The sequence below is a fragment of the Zootoca vivipara genome, chromosome 4, assembly GCF_965207765.1.
Source record: "Zootoca vivipara chromosome 4, rZooViv2.hap1.1, whole genome shotgun sequence".
NCBI classification, from domain to species: domain Eukaryota; kingdom Metazoa; phylum Chordata; class Lepidosauria; order Squamata; family Lacertidae; genus Zootoca; species Zootoca vivipara.
Genome location: NC_142587.1, coordinates 89,061,456 through 89,084,688, shown reverse-complemented (window position 1 = coordinate 89,084,688; position 23,233 = coordinate 89,061,456). Strand labels below are relative to the sequence as shown.

General features: G+C 44.2%; 1 protein-coding gene across 5 annotated transcripts in view; it reads left to right on the top strand.

The window, feature by feature from the left end:
• FAT3 (FAT atypical cadherin 3) overlaps positions 1 to 23,233 on the top strand; it is a 452,709-nt gene that overhangs the window by 224,424 nt on the left and 205,052 nt on the right. The window lies entirely within an intron of this gene.

Genomic DNA, 23,233 nt, shown 5'->3' with positions numbered 1-23,233 from the left:
ATAATACATTTGCTGCTTAAACAATTCACACATTTGCTTCCATATATCAGATATGCAGCATTATATTGTGGGATAATTCTACAACTTTTGAAAACATTTCCTTCACTCTATACCACTTCCCAACTGACACCATAGGTCAAAGAAATTACGTATTATGTTTTGGACTCCAGGTCCCTTCAGCATGTCCAGTGGTTTTTGGCTGTTATGTCTTGATTGACATTTGCAGGAGTCAAAGAAGATTGGTTCAGGCTGCCAACTTATCACTCTTGATAAAAAAATAAACAATAGAAATGCAAGGAACCTATTTAGAATGCAGCCTAGAATTCTAGATGAACTGTACATCTCAGTATGATTCATTACTTGACTCCTGCTTTGTTACTCCCCATCCTGCAGGCTGAAGCATTAAGCATGACCTATGCATAATTTATGCAACCAACTGCCCCAACACATTCACAAAACAAACACATGCCATTATACTGAAGCCATTAAAATGTGTGTATGCATTCTGCATATAGAGTATTTCCAAGTCAAAAGAATGATCAGATCTGTTGTTGTTGTTGTTGTTGTTGTTGTTGTTGTTGTTGATTTGCCAAATTTAAGAAAGGTTGCATATTGTCTACAGTCCTAACTTTGGTCATTCCTCTGTGCATGCTTTTTCATCAACTATGCACACTCTCATTATGTTTTGGTGTTATAGTTTAACATGCATACAGTGGTACCTCGGGTTACAAACGCGATCTGTTCCGGATTGCAGTTCGTAACCTGAAAAGTTCGCAACCCGAAAACGCCATTTTGCGCATGCGCAAATGCGTGCGGTGCTTCTGCGCACGCGGGCGGGGTGAAAATACTTCCGGGTTTGCGCAGTTCGTAACCCGAGGTGTTTGTAACCCGAGGTGTTCGCAACCCGAGGTACGACTGTATTCTATATGCTTTAAGTATTGCAAGCTGCTTTGCATAATAGGTAAAGGGACACCCCCCCAGTGCCCCTTCTCCGGAGCCGCCACCCCTCCTTTGCCTCGGCCATTCTCTGCATATTGAACTTGTTGCCCTTTTCCCCCGTGGGGCGATTGTGGGTCTGTGTGCATGTGTTTTGGGGAGGGGGGGGGAGGATGAGAAGCATGGTGGTAGGTGAGCTTGTCTGTTGAGAAGCCTTCCCCACCTCACTTTAACGCACACAATTTTATTTTATTTTATTTTACTTTTTTTATTACGCCTGCCCTTGCCCCATCCCATTCTTCCCAGTGTGCATAGGAATTTCTTCTTCTTCTTTTTTCTTTTTTCTTTTTTTCAAAATATAGTCCGGCCCCCACAAGGTCTGAGGGACAGTGGACCGGCCCCCTGCTGAAAAAGTTTGCTGACCCCTGAGTAAAAGGCAGGGAATGGTGGGAAGGTAAATAAAACAAATGATGGAGTTATATACATTAAAACGGATTGATTGCGGCCATAAATTTGCCGCTTTATTTCCCATATATGGGTGTTAATTTCACGGCAAAGCATAGCAGTAATTTATTGCATTGATTTATTGCAATTTTTTTGTGCTCCGAGGGAAGCAGTGAATTTTAATTCAAACCATCACACACTTTTTTTTTAAAAAAAAGAAAGAAGTCTTGGCAACAGACGGGAGCACCAGGCAGAATGCAATAGCCAATCCCATGGTATTCCCATACTATGTGGATGAACGCCTTCTGACGCCTAAGGTTTTCATCTTGGAAAAGTACTGGGCCTGATTATATTGTTTGACAATCAGCTGGTACTGTACTGTCAAACATCTGGTTATAGCATAGGATTGCCTTTCTCCATGACCTGTTCCTTTGCCAGCAATGCCCTCTTTCTCTCCCATCACAAAACCTTTGGAAGCTGTAGGTCGGATTATTGTTCCATTATTCTCTGTGTGGGGATGCCCTTGAACCTCCTTTCAGAAACTTCAGCTGTTCTGCCATGCAGCCACCAGCGATGGAACAGTTTCAGCTGCTTAGGATATATGGAACTGACCCAAAGTGTCAGAGGCAGTACAGTTAAAACTCTCTAATCTATGCAGCGTTAAAAGCATTGTCTTGAAACTAGTATAGCAAAAAAAAAAAATCAGTCTTTATATTGAATCAATATATTTATTTATTTATTTATTTATTTATTTCCCAGCCACTCTGGGCTGCTTTCAGCAAAATATTAAAATACATCAACTAATCAACTACGGTATTAATCAATTTTTCATCAAATACAGCGGTACCTCGACTTACGAACAACTCAACAACCAAATTTTTCGATGTGCGAATGGGGCAAATACACACGTGCTTATGAATTCCTCGACATCCGAACGGAAACCGCAGCGGTTTCAGATAGGGTTTTTTTGACTTATGAACTTTTAGGTGGGGTTGCTTCGACTTACGAATTTTCCCGTTTCCAATGCGTTCCTATGGGAAATCGTGTTTCCAATGGCGCTTTTCGACTTACGAATTTTTCGACCTACGAAGGTGCCTTCAGAACGGATTAAATTCATAAGTTGAGGCACCGCTTAAGAAGGGTTTAAACATTTTCCAACTAAATAAATGCAAGTCCGCGGTGTCCTAGTTTGCACTATATTTTAACTAAATTAAACAGTATATTTTAACTAAATCAAACTGTTCGGTAAGCCTGCGTTTTAGGTGCATTTAAATTGCATGCATTCACCTTTATGTGCGTGGGAAACAAATATAAATAAATAAAAATCGGTCGAAAAGCAGGTGGGCTTCTGAGGGGGGAAACACTTTGGCAATCCCACCTGCCATTGAACCCAATGCGTTTTGACTATGCACAAATTTGGCTTTAGACACAATACCTGGAACGCAACCCCCTTGCAAGTTGGAGGCTTACTGTAGTCAGAACAAACTAGGCTTCAATGCTGGCACAAGCTGCTGAAAAGTTTCCACCTTGCTCTTTCCTTGCTTCTTCTTCTTCTTCTTCTGCTGTACCGCCACAGCCTAGCTTGCTGGAATGTCCAGTAGTCCTGGGTTTGTGATTGTCTTCTCTCACACAGACCATAATCAGTAACCAAGGTTTGTTCTTGGTCTACTGCTCATGGTTTCTTGGGGGTTCAATCGTCGGCAGGTGCGAGGTGGCGGGGAGCAGAGCAAAACCTTTCCCCCGACATTGAACCAAACCATAGTTTCGCTAACCTATGGTTTAATGTGGCGTGCAAATTAATAGCAATAATATGGATAGTAATAATGTGGATTACTCTACCCCCCCTTTAAAAAAAAGAGATCTAATATTACTAATTGAATCTTTGAAGCAAGTAGTGATTCTTTTCCTGCCACAATCGTTTTAGAACATCTTTCCCATCTTTTGCACACAGTAAATAAATGTTCTTTTAATGTGTCCTTACTCCTTAGAGATAAAAAGGTTCGTGGGTACTTTTATGCTCTGTAATAAGCATAGGTGATGTTGCACATACCATAAAATATTCAATTAAACCTCTTCAGGCTGGTCAGTTTATGTGCCTCATAAATATGGGTTGTTGTTGCTGTTGTTTTAACTATTCTCTTGTGTGCCTTTTGAACTTTTAATGGGATTTCACTCTGCCTGAAGGAACAGGTACACAGTCAGGGGGGGGGGGGTTGAATCATGCTTGGTCACTGGATCCTGCCCACCTAGCAGTTCAAACGCATGCCAGTGCAAGTAGATAAATAGGTACCGCTGTGGCGGGAAGGTAAACGGCGTTTCCGTGCGCTCTGGTTTCCATCACGGTGTCCCGTTGCACCAGAAGCGGTTCAGTCATGCTGACCACATGACCCAGAAAGCTGTCTGTGGACAGACGCCGGCTCCCTCAGCCTGAAAGCGAGATGAGTGCCGCAACCCCAGAGTCGCCTTTGACTGGACTTAACCATCCAGGGGTCCTTTACCTTTACCTTTACCTGATCACCTACCTAGCATCAGCAGCTGAAACTACACTTGATATGCCAGCTGCAAGCATTCCTGGAGAGCCTTGCCACAGTAGTTCAGATAGTGGTGACTTCCAAAATTGTGTGACTGCAGTGCACTATATAGAATCCTAGAATTGGAAGGGCCCACAAGGGTTGTCTATTCCACCCCCTTGCAATGCAGGATTTTTTTTTTTACCCAAATGGGGCTCGAACCCATGACCCTGAGATTTTGTGCAGAATGCCAGTTTAGTGCAGAATGCTGCAGTATGATTGCTGACGGAAAATGGGATTGGGGCAGGACCAAAGAGAAGAGGGAATTAGGCTGCATCCTAAGACGTTCCCCTTGGTCATGTAGCATGAGTTAAGGTGGTAAAAAGATGGGTGTACCTCAAGTACCATTTTGAAGGCTTGTTTTGCTTCTGTCAGGCTTAGGCCAGCTCAGCCAGCAGCAACACTGCTCCTGAATGGAGTTTGAATCTGGTTTACTTTCCTCCAGCTTAACTTAATGCCGCCTTGCTTTTACACCAGCTTCTTGCGTGTAGGGTTGCTCCCTGGGTCATGCTCAGAATTGAACCATTGAAATCGACAGACTTGACTATCTTAAATCCATTGATTTCACTGGGTTTACCGTGAGTGCCACTAATTTGGATATACAGGTGAAACTCGGGAAATTAGAATATCGTCGAAAAGTGCTTTTATTTCAGTAATGCAACTTATTATTATTTATTTTTCTTTTAATTTTTACAAATGCTTTCTTTTGGAAATTCCACAATAATAAAACAAATATTTACAATAATGCAAAAATAAACATTGCTATTACATTTAAGTAATTATATTCCAGTTATAATTGACCCGCCTAACGACAAATAATTACAATTATAACAAATAAAGGCTTGACATATCTTGCTTTGCATGTCATGCATCTATCTCATATATTGGTTTCACCTTTTAAGTTGCTTTACCCAAATAAATGCACTTTTCGACGGCATTCTAATTTTCCGAGTTTCTCCTATAGTTAAAACAACACACAGCTCTTTTCATTGATGTTTGTATATATATACCATATGCAAGGATGAGGGGCAACCTTTTCGGCTATGGGCCTAATTTCAGGAAATATTCTCCTTAGGGGCTGTGCTCATTTGTGTGTGTAGCCATTTCATTCATTCATTCATTTATTCATTCGTTTTATTTGCAAGTCACTTTATCTTGCCCAAGGCAACCCAAAGTGCAGGTGTGTTTCTGTTGTCCATTGGTGGGGAACCGCTTGGTGACCAGAGCCTTTGGATTTTGCCAGCTTACTCTCCTTGACTTTACCTCCTGTGGGTGGCGCTATGGTCTAAACCACTGAGCCTCTTGGGCTTGCTGATCGGAAGGTCGGCAGTTTGAATCCGTGCGACGAGGTGAGCTCCCGTTGCTCTGTCCCAGCTCCTGCCTATATAGCAGTTCGAAAGCTCGCCAGTGCAAGTACAGCGGTGCCTCGCTAGACGAATTTAATTCGTTCCGACGGTCAATTCGTCCAACGGAAAATTCGTCTTGCGAGGCACCGTTTCCCATAGGAACGCATTAAAAGTTAATTAATGCGTTCCTATGGGCTCCGGGGACTGGCGGCAGTAGCGGCGCTTGCTTGCTTGGCTCCCTGGAAGGCAGGGAGACAGGCGGCAACAGCCCCGCAGCTTTCCTTGCTGTCTGCGGTGAGGGGAGAGGAACGAACGGGGAGAAAGCAGCCCTTCCCGTTCGTTCCTCTCCCCCCCCCCACCACCGACAGAAAGCACAGATCCCGGGGTTGCCGGATCTGTCGGGCGGCGGGAGGGAAGAACGGAGGACCATCGGATCCTCCGTTCTTCCCTCCCCCCACCTGCAGATCCGGCCTTTGGCTCTGTCGGGCGGCGGGAGGGGAAGGCAGGCGGCAAAAAGCCCTGGCAATTTTTCTCTGCACGCTGGACTTTGCAGTTGGAGGTTTGTTTTTCTATGGCCACGCTTCGCAAGACGAAGCGGCGGCCATAGAAAACCTCGTCTTGCGAGGCAACCTCCTATCGCAAAATCCATTCGTCTAGCGAAAAATTCGTCTTACAGGGCATTCGTTAAGCGAGGCACCACTGTAGATTAATAGGTGCCGCTGCGACGGGAAGATAACGGCTTTCCCGTGCGCTCTGGCAATCGTCACGGTGTTGAATTGCACCAGAAGCGGTTTAGTTATGCTGGCCACATGACCCGGAAAGCTGTCTGTGGACAAACGCCGGCTCCCTCGTCCTGAAAAGCGAGACCAGCGCCACACCCCTTAGTTGAATCCGACTGGACTTAACCATCCAGGGGCCCCGTTACCTTACCTTTGTTACCTTCTACCTCCTGTGCAGCAATTAGGCTCAGGAGCACATGCACCCACTCTCGGTAAGCCCAATTAATGCAGGGAGAATGATTAGAGATATCCTTCCCTACTCGCAACCTCCTCCCTGAAAACCGCTCCACCTGAATCAATGAGGCTTAGAAAGATTTATGGTGTTATTATTTTAACACGGACATGGCCATGACCCTCTTTTGTGTTTTGACGTATGCTTTGTTTCGTTATATTGCTTGCTCTGATATTTTGCCTTAATTGACTTGTTTTTTCTGTTTGCTGTCAGCAGCTCTGGGCTTCTCTTAGAAAGAAGGAGTGGTATAAAGGGAGCAACTGGAATGAATGAAATGCAGTGCCCTGATCCAGGAAGCAAATCTGTGTGTGGATACAGATGCACACAGGGGTGTGGGTATCTGCTATGTGATGCTCACCGGATCTTCCGGGGTTCTGGCAGGACGCATCTTTTGGTTTCTATGGAGGTTGGACATCCCTAGTAGGGATTTTTCAGTTTTGGATTTTCCCAGTTTCAAGTTCTCCACATTTCCACCTGATCTGTTTGTGATCATTTCTTTCTTAAAAAATGTCTACCCACATTTTAGTGCAGATTTATTCTAAAATAATAATAATAATAATAATAATAATAATAATAATAATAATAATAATTTATTTACACCCCGCCCATCTGGCTGGGTTTCCCCAGCCACTCTGGGCGGCTTCCAACAGAAAAATGAAATAAAACAATTAAACATTAAAAGCCTCCCTAAACAGGGCTGCCTTCAGATGTCTTCTAAAAATCTGGTAGCTGTTTTTCTCTTTGGCATCTGACAGGACAGGCACCACCACCGAGAAGGCCCTCTGCCTGGTTCCCTGCAACTTGGCTTCTCGCAACGAGGAAACCGCCAGAAGGCCCTCGGTACTGGACCTCAGTGTCCGGGCAGAACGATGGGGGTGGAGACGCTCCTTCAGGTATACTGGACCGAGGCCATTTAGGGCTTTAAAGGTCAGCACCAACACTTTGAACTGTGCTCGGAAACGTACTGGGAGCCAATGTAGATCTTTCAAAGCCCCTTTGCATACATGTTTGCTGAATGCACACATTTTTCCAAAGCAGTTATCCTTAATATAGTTCATTCATGTGCATGGTTGTTGTTTTTTAACAACAACAACCCTGATTTACTAATTGATGTACAAGGCCTGCCTGCTCTCCTTTTCAAAGGAAATTCTTCCTCCACTTGGCCTGGAGGAAAGCGCTTCTTCATCTGTGCTGCTGCAGTAGTTTTAAAACTGGGTCAGGTCAGGAAGGAGTTTCCACAGCCAGTCAGAAAGCCAGTCTGAGGGCTGAAATAGTGCTAAACAAATGCAGATACAGTGGTACCTCAGGTTACAGACGCTTCAGGTTACAGACCCCGCTAACCCAGAAATAGTACCTTTGCTTCAGGATGAGAACAGAAATTGCATGGCGGCGGCAGCGGGAGGCCCCATTAGCTAAAGTGGTACCTCAGGTTAAGAACAGTTTCAGGTTAAGAACGGACCTCCAGAACGAATTAAGTTCTTAACCCGAGGTACCACTGTACTGCAGGGTTGTTGAACCGCTCTCATCATCCCTGACCGTTAGCCTTGCTTGCTGGGGGTTGGTGCGAGTTCAGATCCAACAACATTGGTTGTTCCCATAGTTGATGCAGCTCATTTGATCAACAAGAAGAAACTGAGCCACTAAGTGTCACCTTCCCAGTTCTGTGGGGTACTCTGGACAATAAAGGTCTAGCAGGCATATTCTGTTTCAACTTTTTAAACACCTGCTGAAATTTTTTCTATTCCGTCAGGTTATTAAGAATACATATTTCCAAAACAGTGATCTAAGTTTAGATGTTAACTTTTTAAAATGGCATTTTTTTATATATGCCTCCAGGTATAGGACGGTGTATAATTTGAATAAATTGTTGTTGTTGTTATTACAGTCATACCTCGGTTTAAGTACGCTTCAGTTTGAGTACTTTCAGTTTAAGTACTCCGCGGACCTGTCTGGAACAGATTAATCCACTTTCCATTACTTTCAATGTATCTGAAGTGTATCTGAAGAAGTGTGCATGCACATGAAAGCTCATACCAAAATATAAACTTAGTTGGTCTTTAAGGTGCTACTGAAGGAATTTTTTTATTTTGTTTCAATGGGAAAGTTCGCTTCAGGTTAAGAACGCTTCAGGTTAAGTACGGACTTCCGGAACCAATTACACTCATACCTTGGGTTAAGTACGCTTCAGGTTGAGTACTCCGCCGACCCGTCTGGAATGGATTAATCCACTTTCCATTACTTTCAATGGGAAAGTTTGTTTCAGTTTATGAACGCTTCAGTTTAAGTACTCCGCGGACCGTCTGGAACAGATTAATCCACTTTCCATTACTTTCAATGGGAAAGTTCGCTTCAGGTTAAGTACGGACTTCCGGAACCGATTGTATACTTAAACCGAGGTAACACTGTATTATTATTTTATTTTTGTAAAAGCACAGTGCTTGTAAACCGCTATGATTATTTAAAAATAATGAAACAGCGCTAAATAATTACATTTTATAAATAGATCACCTGGAGATCCACAGGTTCCCCAACCCCTGATCCTGAGACTGACATTGAAGTTGGCGCATTTCTAGCCACTATAAACGTAATGTTTGCACATGCTTTATAAAGTTGCCAGCGGTGTGTGAAATAGTTAAGAGGGAGCTCTGTGGCTGATACTGAGCAACCCAGTTCTGTCTCAATTCCTTTCTAAAACTAAAACAAAAACCCAAACACACACATACACATATACAAAAACCCCAAACTCTCTTGCTTATAGGATTCCGGTTGACTTTGTGCGTGGAAACTTCCCCGCTAGTTTCAGCTGCCTCTTGGAGATTGCGAGGAGAAGCCCTTCCTTGATGTGGGTTCAGAGCATAGCTGTCAAGTTCTCCCTTTTCTCGCGAGGAAGCCTATTCAGCATAAGGGAGCCTCCCTTTAAAAAAAAGGGGAGAACTTGACAGCTATGGTTCAGAGGCCCACATTCAGGCCTCCGAAGGTGGACGTTTTCAGCTCCAGGCGCAGACTCTGAAAGTGACAGAAGGGTTGCGCCGTGTTTGAAGGGAAGGATCCCAAGCTGGCTGTTGAGCCGAGATAATTCTGCTTCCCTTGGCAGCTATGGGGGCTTTTGGCTCATGCCTCGAGTTGCCTTGCTGCATGATTTATCTCTGCAGAACTGATTCCTCCCCCTTCAAAGCCCTCGTTTCCTCAAATACTGCATGTGTAGTATGTGCTTCAGTGATAAATATATAGAACGTGCGTGCTCCATATCTTGTGGTATATGCCGTTTTCTTCCTCCCCTTCTCTGCTCCCTCTCTATCTAGTTCCCTCCTTGCCTTGGCTCTTAATTTGCTTGTTCCCTCTGGCTCAGCTGGCAGTCGGAGACCTGGCTTACTTTCCTCTCCCTCCCTGCCCCCTTCATCTCCGCTACGTTGGCCTATTTCTTGACAACCGGGAAGGAGGGCAGCAGGAATAGATTGTAGTAAGTGCCCTGATTGCTCGGTTCTCCGCCAGCAATGGGAGCATTAGATGAGCAGAAAACCCAGAAGTGTTGTGGCAGCTATACCTCAAATGGATCCCGCTCCGGCGAGAGGAGACGGCTGGATCAGCGCAATGGCCCATCTAGTCCAGCACCCTGTCCTTATATTGGCTAACCAGATGCCCGTTGGAAGCTGGGCATGCAATTGTCCGCTGCCCCCTCCTTCAGTTCTCAAAACTGAGACCAAAAAAGGCAACACGAAGACCAATGACGAATCAATGTTATTATTATAATATGATTATTAACTCCTTCAGTTCTCAGCAGCTGGCATTCAGAGGCACGATGCTTTTGTCAGCTTCTGACACTGGATGTAAAACAGACACTGTGGCTAGGAGCCAAGCAAGGACTCCACATTCGATACCTAATTTTATGTAGAAATCACAGAAACATTTGCAGTTGCTTTATACCAAGTCAGGCCAGATGCCCACCGAGCTCAACATTGCCTACTTCAGCTCTTCCCAGCCTGGTGCCCTCTGGACATTTTGGACTTCAGCTCCCAACATCCCTAACCATTAATCGTGCTAGCGGGAGGTGTTAAGAGTTGTAGTCTGTAGGGCGGCAGTTGGGGGAATCTGGTCTACTGCAACCGGCAGAAACACTTGGGCTTTATCCACACTTAGCTTCCCTCTGCTCTTTCCAGACATGGTCTGCTACTTATAGCTCTGTGTCCAAGCTCCCTTCCTTTCTTCTGCTCCAGAGCGTTTCCTGCAAAAATCTGCTCTTTCAAGATCAGTCGGAGAAAACGTCGATCTGGGGAAAACCCGAATTGATGGTTTTTTATACCTGTTTTGTAGCTTCCCTCAAGGAATTATGGGAATGATACTTTGGTGAGACTTTTAACAGGCTTCTGGTCTTCTTCACAGAACTAAATCCCCCAGTTTCCAGCTTGAATTTTCATCTTTCCAACAGCTTGACCTCCCCCCCCAAAGGTGCATTCCTCCATTGTCTTCCAAGACAGAGGGATGTCAATCAACAGTTTAGATACCCAAGGAGTGTTGTGGAAAAATTGAGAGCTGGAAATATTTTTTTTTGGGGGGGTGATCAGGAGAGAGGGGGGGGAGATAACACCCCATTTCTGTTCTTGCTAAGGCCATGCATACACTTTCCAAACCCTTGTCAGGTATATAGTGTTTGAACTTTTCACGTTTAGGAAATACCTGCAGTAAACAAACTGAGCAAAATATACACCAGGCTTAATTTTGTTTCCAGAGGAGGGACACCCCCTCTATTTTAGATATAATACTTTGCACGACTTGTACCCTGAGACATTAACTTGACTCCTTACAATATTTAAAATTTTAATCATTATTCAAGCATGCATAACCACAGAAATTTACAGCATGGGGTAAACAGATGGATTAGCAATTGTGCATGTAATTAGAAATAACCCTTCAAATTAAAAAACCTGCGTTTAGATATTCAATTTCCTTTATGTGGGGGGAAAAGGTTTGTTTTCTTCTTTTAAAAAAAAAAAAACACAAAAAAACTTGATGGGAACCGGTACTGCACATTAATAAAATGAGTAAGAATTTTCCCCCTTCTGAAAGTCTGTCACTCAGTGCACTCTTGACATATAATATTCACATTAAGCAAATTGCAGATGGAAAGAGTGTGTGAGGTGTTTTAATGATACACCGGGAAAGTGAAACCAGTGGAGCGAAATTGGGTTTTGGTTTAGATCTTGTGTTGACTTCTGTCACATTGCGCTCATGTAAGATTTCACTCATAATGAGAGGAAAGAAGTGGTTCAATCACATTTTCTTCTTACCTAACAGTTCACCTCCGGATCCTTTCCTCTTGTGTTTCTTCTGTATCATATTCTTCCTCTGCTTTTTAAGGATGTTTGATCCATGTCAAAGTTTATGTGTTCATTCATAAGTTGGTTACATCCCATTTCTGCATCAATCTGTGATTTAATTTTTTTTTTTAAAAAAATATTTTTAAAGTATTTAAATATGTGTGTGTTTGGGGAGGGGGAGTATTAAATAATACTTGATCTCAACATATTGCATTTTTAAACATTTTTTATCCTATAATACATCCATTGGCACATTTTGTTAGTTCTTTCAAGCCAAGGAGTATATCACACTATTTGGAAAAAGTGTGAAATCTGAAGGATAATTACAGCCTGATCCACAAATTAGTCTGGGAGGTGTGAATCAGGCCAGTCCGTATTAGAATCGGCAGAAATCACACTCTTCAAATAACTCTAACTGCTTGTGCAAAAACAAAGACGTATTGTTTAATTTGCAATTCCTAAAACGACAGTTAATCCCAAATAATTTATTTTAAAAATTTCTATCAACAGTGTGTGGACATTTAAATCCATTGATTTCAATGGGTCTGGGTAGAACTCAATATATCACCCAGTGTATTTCTGCAACTTGTTAAATTACTTAACTTAACTCTTTTACCGCCCCGCCCCCCGGACTTCACCTTGACTAAAGCACCCCACACAACGCTCCCTATAGTTCTGCAATCCAGAATTTATTATTTTATTTAGAAGCTTTTCAAACCATCCCTTGTCCAATGGCCTCAATCTCATTTACAATTTTTAAACAAATGAGGTGTAAAATATCAGCTATACTTTAAGAGGGTCTGAAAACAGTACAAGAGAGAGATGTTGATAACATGGGGCGGATGTTTCAAGCACGTTAAGAATTCACAAAAGGCCCGAGAGAACAAAAATAGCGATTATTTTCATATCGGCACCTAAAATCCAGTTAAGAGCAAAATTATATCAATGGTCACTTAATCCATATTGGTTCATGGTTAGTGTATCGGATATTGGTAAGTAATCAGCCAGTGGATAAAACATTTTATTTACTTTTATGATATGACTTTTGCCAGATTTGAAACTCTTTCATGTCATATCTAGGGAAGTTCATATGTTAGTAGTGTTAGCCCTGTCTAGATTTCAACATATTTGGTTTATTTATTTATTTATTTATTTTGATTTGGATGCTCTGTCCCCTTGTAATTGGAATGGGAGTGGGGGAAGATTTGTCCAAATTTCCTCTTTCAAGAAATTTATTGGATGGCTCATTATCAGTTTTCCCATAAGATAGATAGTTCCTTTCTCTTCCTTCTTCTGGAACTCCTTCATGCTGTGCCATCATAGGGCACTCTAGAAATTCTTCCAACTTTCAAGAGCTGCTTGATAGGAAATACAAGGGACACCTCTTGTAAAAATAAAAATGGGGCGGGGTGTGTTTTTAATCTCTTGTTGGAAGCTGCCCAGAGTGGCTGGGGAAACCCAGCCTAATAAATTATTATTATTATTATTATTATTATTATTATTATTATTATTATTACAGTGCCCTCTTGCGTTAATGCCATGCCATCCTATAGCATTGTGCAACAGGCAATAATGTCGCTTTTGGAATTGTCGCTTACGTCCCTCAAATTTGCAACCTCTACATATTTGTGTATCCACCGAAAGGTTGGAATGTGTGTTTTTATTTCCCTTTCCATCTAGGTGCACGTGAAATCGCTCTGAGGCATTTTGGGTTGTTTAGTTGAAGCTCTTTCGACTCCCCCCCACCCCTTTCTAAATTCCTATGAAACTTGCTTGAGGTTTTGTTTCAGGCGAAATCCAGTTGGCGGCCAACAGATGTACAGAGTTACACCCTCCCCGGCAAAGGGATTTTGGTAGCCTCCTCAGAATTCCTCAGATGTTTTACCTGAACAGGGGCATGCACACGCCGCCTCAATTTGTTATGCATTCTTGATACATTTTGCAAACCTCCCTCCAGTCCTCGTTTCAAAGCATTTGAAGGCACCATGGCCCTAGAAATGAATCTCTCTGGTGTAAAAGAATGTGCTAGGTAGCAAGTACCCGAAGTCATAATACTTTTGACGACAGCTCCGGGCGAGAAAAAGTCTTCCTTGGAAGTTTTCGAGCAGAGGTAGGGTGGCCATCTGTCATGGTTGCTTTATTTGAGGTTCCTGTATTGCAGGGGGTTGGACTAGATGGCACTCGGGGTCCCTTTCAACTCTACCATTCTATAAGATTATGATTCTGTGAGATCCACTGGCATTGGTTCAGGAGGAGGTGCAGATCTAGGGTAGAGGACAAGGGAGTGAGGATGAAACAGCTCCTGTTTGAGGATTCTGCCTTCTGACGGTCTCAGGCAATGTCCCAGCACAACTTTTCCCCAGATGGTGATATAATAATAATAATAATAATAATAATAATAATAATAATAATAATAATAATTTATTATTTATACCCCGCCCATCTGGCCGGGTTCCCCCAGCCACTCTGGGCGGCTTCCAACAAAACATCAAAACACAGAAATCCATCAAACATTAAAAGCTTCCCTAAACAGGGCTGCCTTGAGATGCCTTCTAAAGGTCTGGTAATTGTTGTTCTCTTTGACCTCTGGTGGGAGGGCATTCCACAGGGCGGGTGCCACTACCGAGAAGGCCCTCTGCCTGGTTCCCTGTAACTTCGCTTCTCGCAATGAGGGAACCGCCAGAAGGCCCTCGGCACTGGACCTCAGTGTCCGGGCAGAACGATGGGGGAGGAGACGCTCCTTCAGGTATACTGGACCAAGGCCGTTTTCCCCAGATGGTGAGGGAACCCAAATCAAGAGTTCCGAAGCAGAACTTAGTGAATAGTAACTAATGGCAAGAGTCACACCAGGACTGTGGTGTACAGTGGTACTTCTACTTACGAATTTAATGCGTTCCGAACGCACATTCGTAAGTCGAAAAAAATTGTAAGTCGAATCCCATAGGAATGCATTGGGAGAAAAAATTCATAAGTCGAAGCAACCCTATCAAAAAATTCGTAAGTAGAAAAAATCCTATCTAAACCGCATCCACGATGGCGGACGGAGTTCCGTTCGTAAGTAGAAACATTCGTAAGTAGAGTTATTCGTAAGCACTGTAGAGGTACCACTGTAAATGTTTCTAGTCTGTCTTGTATGGCTTTGCTCACCTATTTGAGTCATTGTTTCACAACCACCTTCAAGTGAAATAAAGTAACGAAGTCTGAACAGTTGCAGAAACTTTTCATTGCCGTGTATAATTATAGCTGCACCGAAAACACAAACAACCAAACCTGATTTTTAGCAGGCTAATTAGAGCTGTCAAGCAATTGATCCATTAAAACTTCATTAGTCATGTGTGTTTTAATCAGCTAAATAATTAAGATACAAATATATTTGCATTTTTTTTGTTTTGTTTTTTAAAAAGTTGTGTTTCACCAAAACCTCCACATGGAGGCATGAGCAGATATTATTAAAATTATGTGGCTGCTTCCCAAATGGAACATTTGGGTTTAGGAAGATCCTCTGACCCTCTAAATTGACCTCAGATTTTGGGTAGGAAATCTCATTTAAAATCCCCGCCAAGCAGGGGATCGCTTGCATATACAGTAGTCAAATTACAATGGGCAAACTGGGCTTACATATTTCCACATGTGGTGGGAATGCCCCAAAGCCCAACAATTCTGGAAAACAACCGTAAGAGAAATAGGTAAAATAACCCAACAAACATTAGAACTTACCCCAGAACTGGCCCTGCTAAACATCTTCCAGGACAATAACGCCCATCTACATCACAAAGAACTCATAACCCACTTACTCTCAGCAACCAGAAGCATCATAACCAGACACTGGAAAAACCTGTCAGGAGCAAGCATGGACCAATGGTACCAGGCGGTATGGGAAACAGCCCTACTAGAAAAATTAACCAATAAGTTGAAATTGACACGGGGACAAATAGAAGAAGACGGCTTCACCCCAACATGGTTCCCCTTCATCACATACACAGCCCAACAAGAAAACGACAGAAATCCACCAACAGCATACAAATCAATTTGGCTAACCTGACCCAGAACACCCACCCACCCCACTCACACACACAAAAAAACAGACCACCACAGCCGACCACAAAAGAAAACTATATCCTAGGCCAACCCCAACAACTCTCACCACCAAAGGAAAACAAATGCACAACAAAGAACCTGCACAACCGACGCTGACAACCCCCCCCCCACGCACACATTAAGTAAAACAGAAACATTGCCACAGCCCCACCCCACCCCCTTCCCTTATCTACCGCTCTCCCCCTTTTCCTCCCCAATGTCTCAACAATTGAAACTGATCTGTAAAAATGTTATGAGAGACATTGTACACGTCTTTGTAAACTGAGAAAACCGTTAATAAAAATATTTTTTTAAAAAAAATTAAACAAAAAAAAACAATTGATGGCTGAAAAAAAGAGTGTGAATACACAGGTGTGCTGAACTTTATTATAGCAAACTATAATGCTTTTATTATCCAGAGTAAGTATATTAACAAAAGTTACAGGTAGGTAGCCGTGTTGGTCTGAGTCGAAGCAAAATAAAAAAATTCCTTCAGTAGCACCTTAAAGACCAACTAAGTTTTTATTTTGGTATGAGCTTTCGTGTGCATGAGCTTTTATTTTGGTTTTATTTTATTTTCGTGTGCATGCACACGAAAGCTCATACCAAAATAAAAACTTAGTTGGTCTTTAAGGTGCTACTGCAGGAATTTTTTTATATTAACAAAAGTTAGCCTTGGGTTATACCTGGATCTCCAGGAATTAGTGATGGGAAAGGGTGTGGTCCTCAACCGATGGGTTTGCCATTTGTTATTTGGTTCCCCATATTTTCTTGCACTTGATCACACCTCCCTAATGATGACCATATAACCAGCAGGTTATGCAGGAAAGTGCAATGCTTGTAATAATACAATGTAGAAACAGCAGCAGCAGCAGCAGTCATAAAAAGCAAGGCCCCATTATTTCCATCAGCTTGGTACGTTTCCATCCTTGGGACATAAAAGCAATCAATACAGTATGTGCAAAAAGTAAAGTTTTTATTGAGCCTTTAAACCAGAGGATTTCTTAGTTGTTTACTGTTGTTGTGGTTGTGAACAGATGCTGGGTGTAAACAGAGACTGTAATGCCATTCCGCACATCTACATTTTAAGTGTCTCTCCCCCCCCCCCCCCAATTCTTTTTGCTGCCCATAAGGACAGCTCCCGTGTTGGACAAGAACAGAAATTAAATGGGCTGTTCTTTTTTTCTCTTCTGCCTTTTACAACCCTCTGGATAGAAGTGAAATTGAAAAGAATCTTATCAGCTCTGTTATTCCGCTGCTTGAAGAAAAGGGGAGGGAACCAGGGTCTGAAGTAGCCTTAGGCATCAGAGTCTACCAGAATATATTATTAGGAGGTGCTTGGATACTGAATATCTGTACGGTATATGAGAGAGTTTGTGTGCATGGGTTGGAGGTTCCTTTGCAGGAGATGCTAATCATGTGCGCTCAGGAGTAACCCCTTACTAAAATCAGAAGCACAAATGTCCTTAGACGTCACATTTCTCTGCTGGCAAAGTGTTTGCAAAGTGCTCACAAAAAGGCTGTCGCCATTTTATTGCACATTTCTCCTAATATATACACATTTTTGCCTACGGTTTTGTTCCGTGTACACATCTTTGCCCGTTGCTTCCCCTAATACAATGCACATTTCAAAGTTTTTTCATCAGAGCATGCTGCTTTATGTGTACCTCCACACATGTTTCGGCTGGAGAACCGTGCTGCAAAATTCAGAGGAGTTGAATTTTGAAGGGTACTTGCTCTTCAGATTGCATGTTTTATTTTCTTCACCCATCCCCTAGTTTGGAGTGCTGCTCCATGAATTGCCCTCTATACGGTGGAGGTGTCTCTTCCACACGGCTTCCAGAACATGCAGCTCCAGCCCTCATGATTCATTCAAGTTGTGTAGAGATTTTCCATGCCACATGGAAGCACCACGTTGCTAACTTGAGTTGCATTCTGTTACATTGATCTGGGTTCTGTGTGTTTGTGTGTGTGTGTGCATGTGTGCCAATATTTGATTCTACTTTCTTTGACATGATAAAAATGCTACCTGCAGGCAACTCGAGCCAGGTGAAAATATAAACAACTGTTAAAGTATCCCATCCTGATGTTGTTCCAAACATCATGGGGGAAATAATAACAGCATAGCAATAATGTAAAGCAATAATGTGGTAAGTTATGGAGTTCATATGTATGGTGGCGCTGTGGTTAAACCACTGAACCTAGGGCTTGCTGATCAGAAGGTCAGCGGTTCGAATCCCTGTGACGGGGTGAGCTCCCGTTGCTTGGTCCCTGCGGCTTTGTCATGCTGGCCACATGACCTGGAAGCTATACGCCGGCTCCCTCGGCCAATAATGCGAGATGAGCGCGCAACCCCAGAGTCGGTCACGACTGGATCTAATGGTCAGGGGTCCCTTTACCTTTTTTATGTATAAGACACATTGGAATAAATAAAAGGGTGTATTCCCTTTTCAAATACATTGCCCAGTCTGGTCTTATCTGCCCCAAATGTCCAGGGGTATCATCACCCTGGGTGATGTCCAGAATCCCTTCCAGTTCTATGATTCTAGGATATATCCAAACAAGCTGAGTATTTGGCTGTGCATAAGTGTTTATGAAAATGAATTGAGCGTAGCCCCCTCCCCCCAATTCTTGCCACACTCATAGGTAGGTTGTTCCCCTCCCCTACGGCAACCCCTAGTGCACAGACACAGAAGGTGCTGCGTCAGGTGGAAGTCACCAGCGAAATATTTCCTGAGCAGTCCTTCGGCAGATATTTGGGGGAATATGTCTCCAAGGCAAGCTTTAAAAAGGGCAAGTGCCTCATTTCAATTAATGCTTATAACTGATCAAAATGTCCCAAGGTCCTTGGAAAGAGCAGGATCAGATTTACGACAGGTTAAAGTGAGCAAGGTGTTTGGCATCATTACTTGCCCTTAGACAAAACGGGAGTGTGTGCTTTTTAAAGCCTTCTTGCCCTCCTGTTAAAAGTACCCCGTCGCCAGAGGTTTCTGCAGCCCAAGGGTGACGCTGAGTCTGTGGAGGAACAAAAAATGGGAAGGAATAGGTCGGCTGAGCTGATGGCCCCACACTTTTGTAAAGCATGGGTGGTGAACATTTGTCAGCCCAATGGCTGCATTGCCTTCTGAGCAGGCTTCCTGGACAGGGTGCATGGGCATGTGCCCTTGGTGGGCTTGGCCGGAGACAAAAATGGGTGGAGAAACAAATGCAACTTTAATCCTTATACAGTAAGGTTAAAAAGGTATGATTGTCCAATCATAGGCGACAATGGGGTTGCGGTGCTCATCTCGCTTTCAGGCCAAGGGAGCCGGCATTTGTCCACAGACAGCTTTCCAGGTCATATGGCCAGCATTACTAAACCGCTACTGGTGCAATGGGACACCATAACGGAAGCCAGAGAGCACGGAAACGGCGTTTACCTTCCCGCCACAGCAGTACCTATTTATCTACTTGCACTGGCGTGCTTTCGAACTGCTAGGTTGGCAGGAGCTGGGACCGAGCAATGGAAGCTCACCCATCACGGGGATTTGAACCGCTGACCTTCCGATCGGCAAGCCCAAGAGGCTCAGTAGTTTAGAACACAGCGCCACCCGCATCCCAGTCCTTATACAGTACTAGTTTCTACACACACACACACACACACACACACACACACACACACCCCTCCACCCAGGCAAGCAAGAGACATCATCAGATGTCAAAACTTCTGATCAGAGGTCAACACTTCTGCACACTAGGGGTTTCCCCCTGAGATTGAGATGTTTGGCAGGCCCCATTTGGCCCCAGGAATGAGGTTGCCAACCCCTATAATAAATAATAAAACTACTACACGAAATTAAAAGATGCCTGCTTCTTGGGAGAAAAGCAATGACAAACCTAGACAGCATCTTAAAAAGCAGAGACATCACCTTGCCGACAAAGGTCCATATAGTTAAAGCTATGGTTTTCCCAGTAGTGATGTATGGAAGTGAGAGCTGGACCATAAAGAAGGCTGATCGCCAAATAATTGCTTTTGAATTATGGTGCTGGAGGAGATTCTTGAGAGTCCCATGGACTGCAAGAAGATCAAACCTCTCCATTCTGAAGGAAATCAGCCCTGAGTGCTCCTTGGAAGGACAGATCGTGAAGCTGAGGCTCCAATACTTTGGCCACCTCATGAGAAGAGAAGACTCCCTGGAAAAGACCCTTATGCTGGGAAAGATGGAGGGCACTAGGAGAAGGGGACGACAGAGGACTAGATGGTTGGACAGTGTTCTCGAAGCTACGAACATGAGTTTGAGCAAACTGCGGGAGGCAGTGGAAGACAGGAGTGCCCGGCGTGCTATGGTCCATGGGGTCACGAAGAGTCGGACACGACTAAACGACTAAACAACAACAACAACTACTACACATTAAGAAACTCAGGCAAGTAAAAAAAAAAAGGTTGTCACCTTTTATTGGTAAGGCCCTCTCTGAGGAAGGCATTTCATTAAATGACTCAATGGTTTGGTGGCTTTTATTTTTTTTGAACTGAATCAGTTCAAGAAGCTGCCGCTTTTGTAGGAACAATCCATCCTATCGGCCCCACCCATTTGGCCTGTTCTCCCAGACATGTGGGGAGCCACTCGTGGATTATAACCAGCTCCCCAGCAGCTGGAGAAAATGTCCAAAGGGCATTTGAAAGGCAAGGCTGAGGGGTTAACCGGTTGAAGTTCTCATTGAGACAGCTCCTTTAAAAGAGAATGGAATGTGCAAATTTAGCAGACAGCTTCGCCCGAGGCTTCTGAACTACTCCTCAGGCAAGAAAGCAGCAAGCAATTTCATGTGGGAAAGGAGATACATATAGCATACATTTGCACTCTTATTATTCCACTACCTTGGGAGGGAGAGGTACACGGGATCCGTCTGCGTGCTTATTCTTCTGCCATCCTGCCAAGCAGAGTGGTAAAGCATAGCTAGAGGGCGAGGTGAGTGGGAGAATGCTATTCTCTTGATATCTCAGAAAACGTAGAAGAAACAACTGGAGTGCTTTCTGCCAGAATGATTTCAGTTTCTGAGGAGATGTGTGTGAAATTGTGCATGTTGAGGGAAGGTTTTATTATCACTACTAGTGTAATTCAGCCCGGGACCTGTCCTTCCTGTCGGTGGCAGGGGGACAGGTACGAAGGAGGAGAAAGCAGCCCTTTCTCCTCCTTCGTTCCTCTCCCCCAGCCGCCGACAGGAAGGAGACATCCCGGGGTTCGGAGAAGTGCTTGCGAACCCCAGGACCTGTCCTTGCTGTCGGCTGCAGGGGGACAGGAACGAAGGAGGAGAAAGCAGCCCTTTCTCCTCCTTCCTTCCTCTCCCCCAGCCGCCGACAGGAAGGAGACATCCCAGGACCTGTCCTTGCTGTTGGCGGCAGGGGGACAGGAATGAAGGAGGTTGGCTGGAGGCGGCACCTCTCACGGGCCAGGGTGGGTTGTGAGGAGGAGGCGGTGGAGGACCAAGATGGCGACATCGGGCTCTGGGGCCGCGGCGGCGGCTGCCGGAGCCAGACCGGGCTCCTCAAAGGCGCCCTTCCTCCCCCCATTCACCTCCGCCGGCCTCCACCCTCGCTTCCCCGACGTGCCCTGCAGTGAGGCAGTGTCCGGCCGGGAGCGGCGGTTGGAGGAGGCAGAGGGGGGGAGCGCACGCACATGCAGTCTCTTCGTCCAGTCCCTGTGTCCGTGGGGCCCATGCGCAGTAGCGCAGACACAGGGACACAGGGAATCTGGCCATCCAACCTCTGCTTTGAAACTTCCAAGGAAGGAGAGTCCACAACCCCCAGAGGGAGACTCTTCCACTGTCGAACAGCTCTTGCTGTCAGAAAGTTCTTCCTCCAGCTGGAGTCACTGGAGGAGCAGGTGATCTCAGTGGCCACAAGTGCCTTTTACCAGTTTTGAGTGGTAGGATGGCTACACTTTTTCCTGGATCAGAATAGCTCGGCCACAGCTGTCCAGGGATTGGCGACTTGCGTTACCGCAGTGCATACTGTGTGAAGCTACCCTTGGGGTTTGCCCAGAGGCTGCAGTTAGTGCAGAACATGGCAATTACGTGCCAGTTCCAGAGTCCCTTGATCAAGGTACTTCTAGCTACCAAGGTTCAGCTCAGGCTCAGGGACAAGGCTCAAGATGCCCACCGCTTGCCACCCCTGCTGTTAGTGGTCCATCTGGTTTCTTCCTCTTTGTGCCAAAGTCTTAATCAGGGCAGGAGTGATGGCAGTAAGGGACTTTATGTCCTGGTGTTAGTGTTCAATTCTACCAGGCCAGTTCACAGGGCCGCTCACACCCCTTGGGTGGAAATCATTGCTATCTGAGTGGAGGGAGAGAGAGGAGGTTATTTTGCTTTTAGGTGAGGGTGGTACTCAGGAATTTGCGGTGAGAGTCACATTGGGCAACTTCAAAGTGCAACACGGACCGCACAGAGGTGAAATTAGCAAGGGGATTCCTTCCCCTCCCCCCGATGTTTGCCCACAGATTGTAAAATCACCTGTTTTCTTTCTTCTTGAAAGCAAAATACGCAGCCTGGTAACGACATGGGCACTCGAGGTAAATTTTGTTTTAGATGTAGTTCAGCAAAGGATATTAGCTTCACACCTTGAGCTCATATGAACTCAGATGTAGCCAATATGTTTAAAAATAAAAGATTATAAACGTAGTCTGTGTGCATCTGATTAATGCATGTAGTTTTGCTGGAATTAGAAAGCCAGAAGGGGGTTGATAGCAATTTTTTTGAATTAATTTAGTCAGCTTATTATTCTACATTAGGAGTAAAAGCATTTCATTTCCATCATGCACACCCACACAAGGCATGCATCAAAAAGCACCTCAAGATCAGATTATTGCCATGCTTTGGCGTAGCAGGCAGAATATGAAGTTTATATTCAGTTCTACTTTTAACAAAGCCTTTATGAATCCATCTCACATGTGGACCGTAGTAGTAGTGGTAGTAGTAGTAGTAGTAGTAATAGTAATATGCCACTCTTAATTCAAAGATCTCAGGGTGATTCACAGCAATGATGTAAATCAGATGCCAATGGAATTTCTATTGATGGTTGTGAGAAGCTAGACAGCCCTTTTGGAAACTCTCTTCCCCCTTATTATTTTGCAATCAAACTGACCACTCAGCCTGCCAGGTGGCAGCTCAACTTGCTGTTCAAAGTGCAAAGGTCCCAGTTCATAAAAGTACCCCATTTTGGAAGTTAAAATGATAATGCTGCAGAAAGAGCTGTGAGACAACTTGGGACGATACATTCTGTGAGCTCTGGCTCATATTTTATTCAGATACGGCAGATAATTCTTGTTATTGAGTGGCTAATAAACCACAGGAGAAATGATTGCTGGGAGGAGCACAGAGCATTCTGGTGATATGTTTCCGAGCACAATTCAAAGTGTTGGTGCTGACCTTTAAAGCCCTAAATGGCCTCGGTCCAGTATACCTGATGGAGCGTCTCCACCCCCATCGTTCAACGCGGACACTGAGGTCCAGTGCCGAGAGCCTTCTGGCAATTCCCTCACTGCGAGAAGCGAAGTTACAG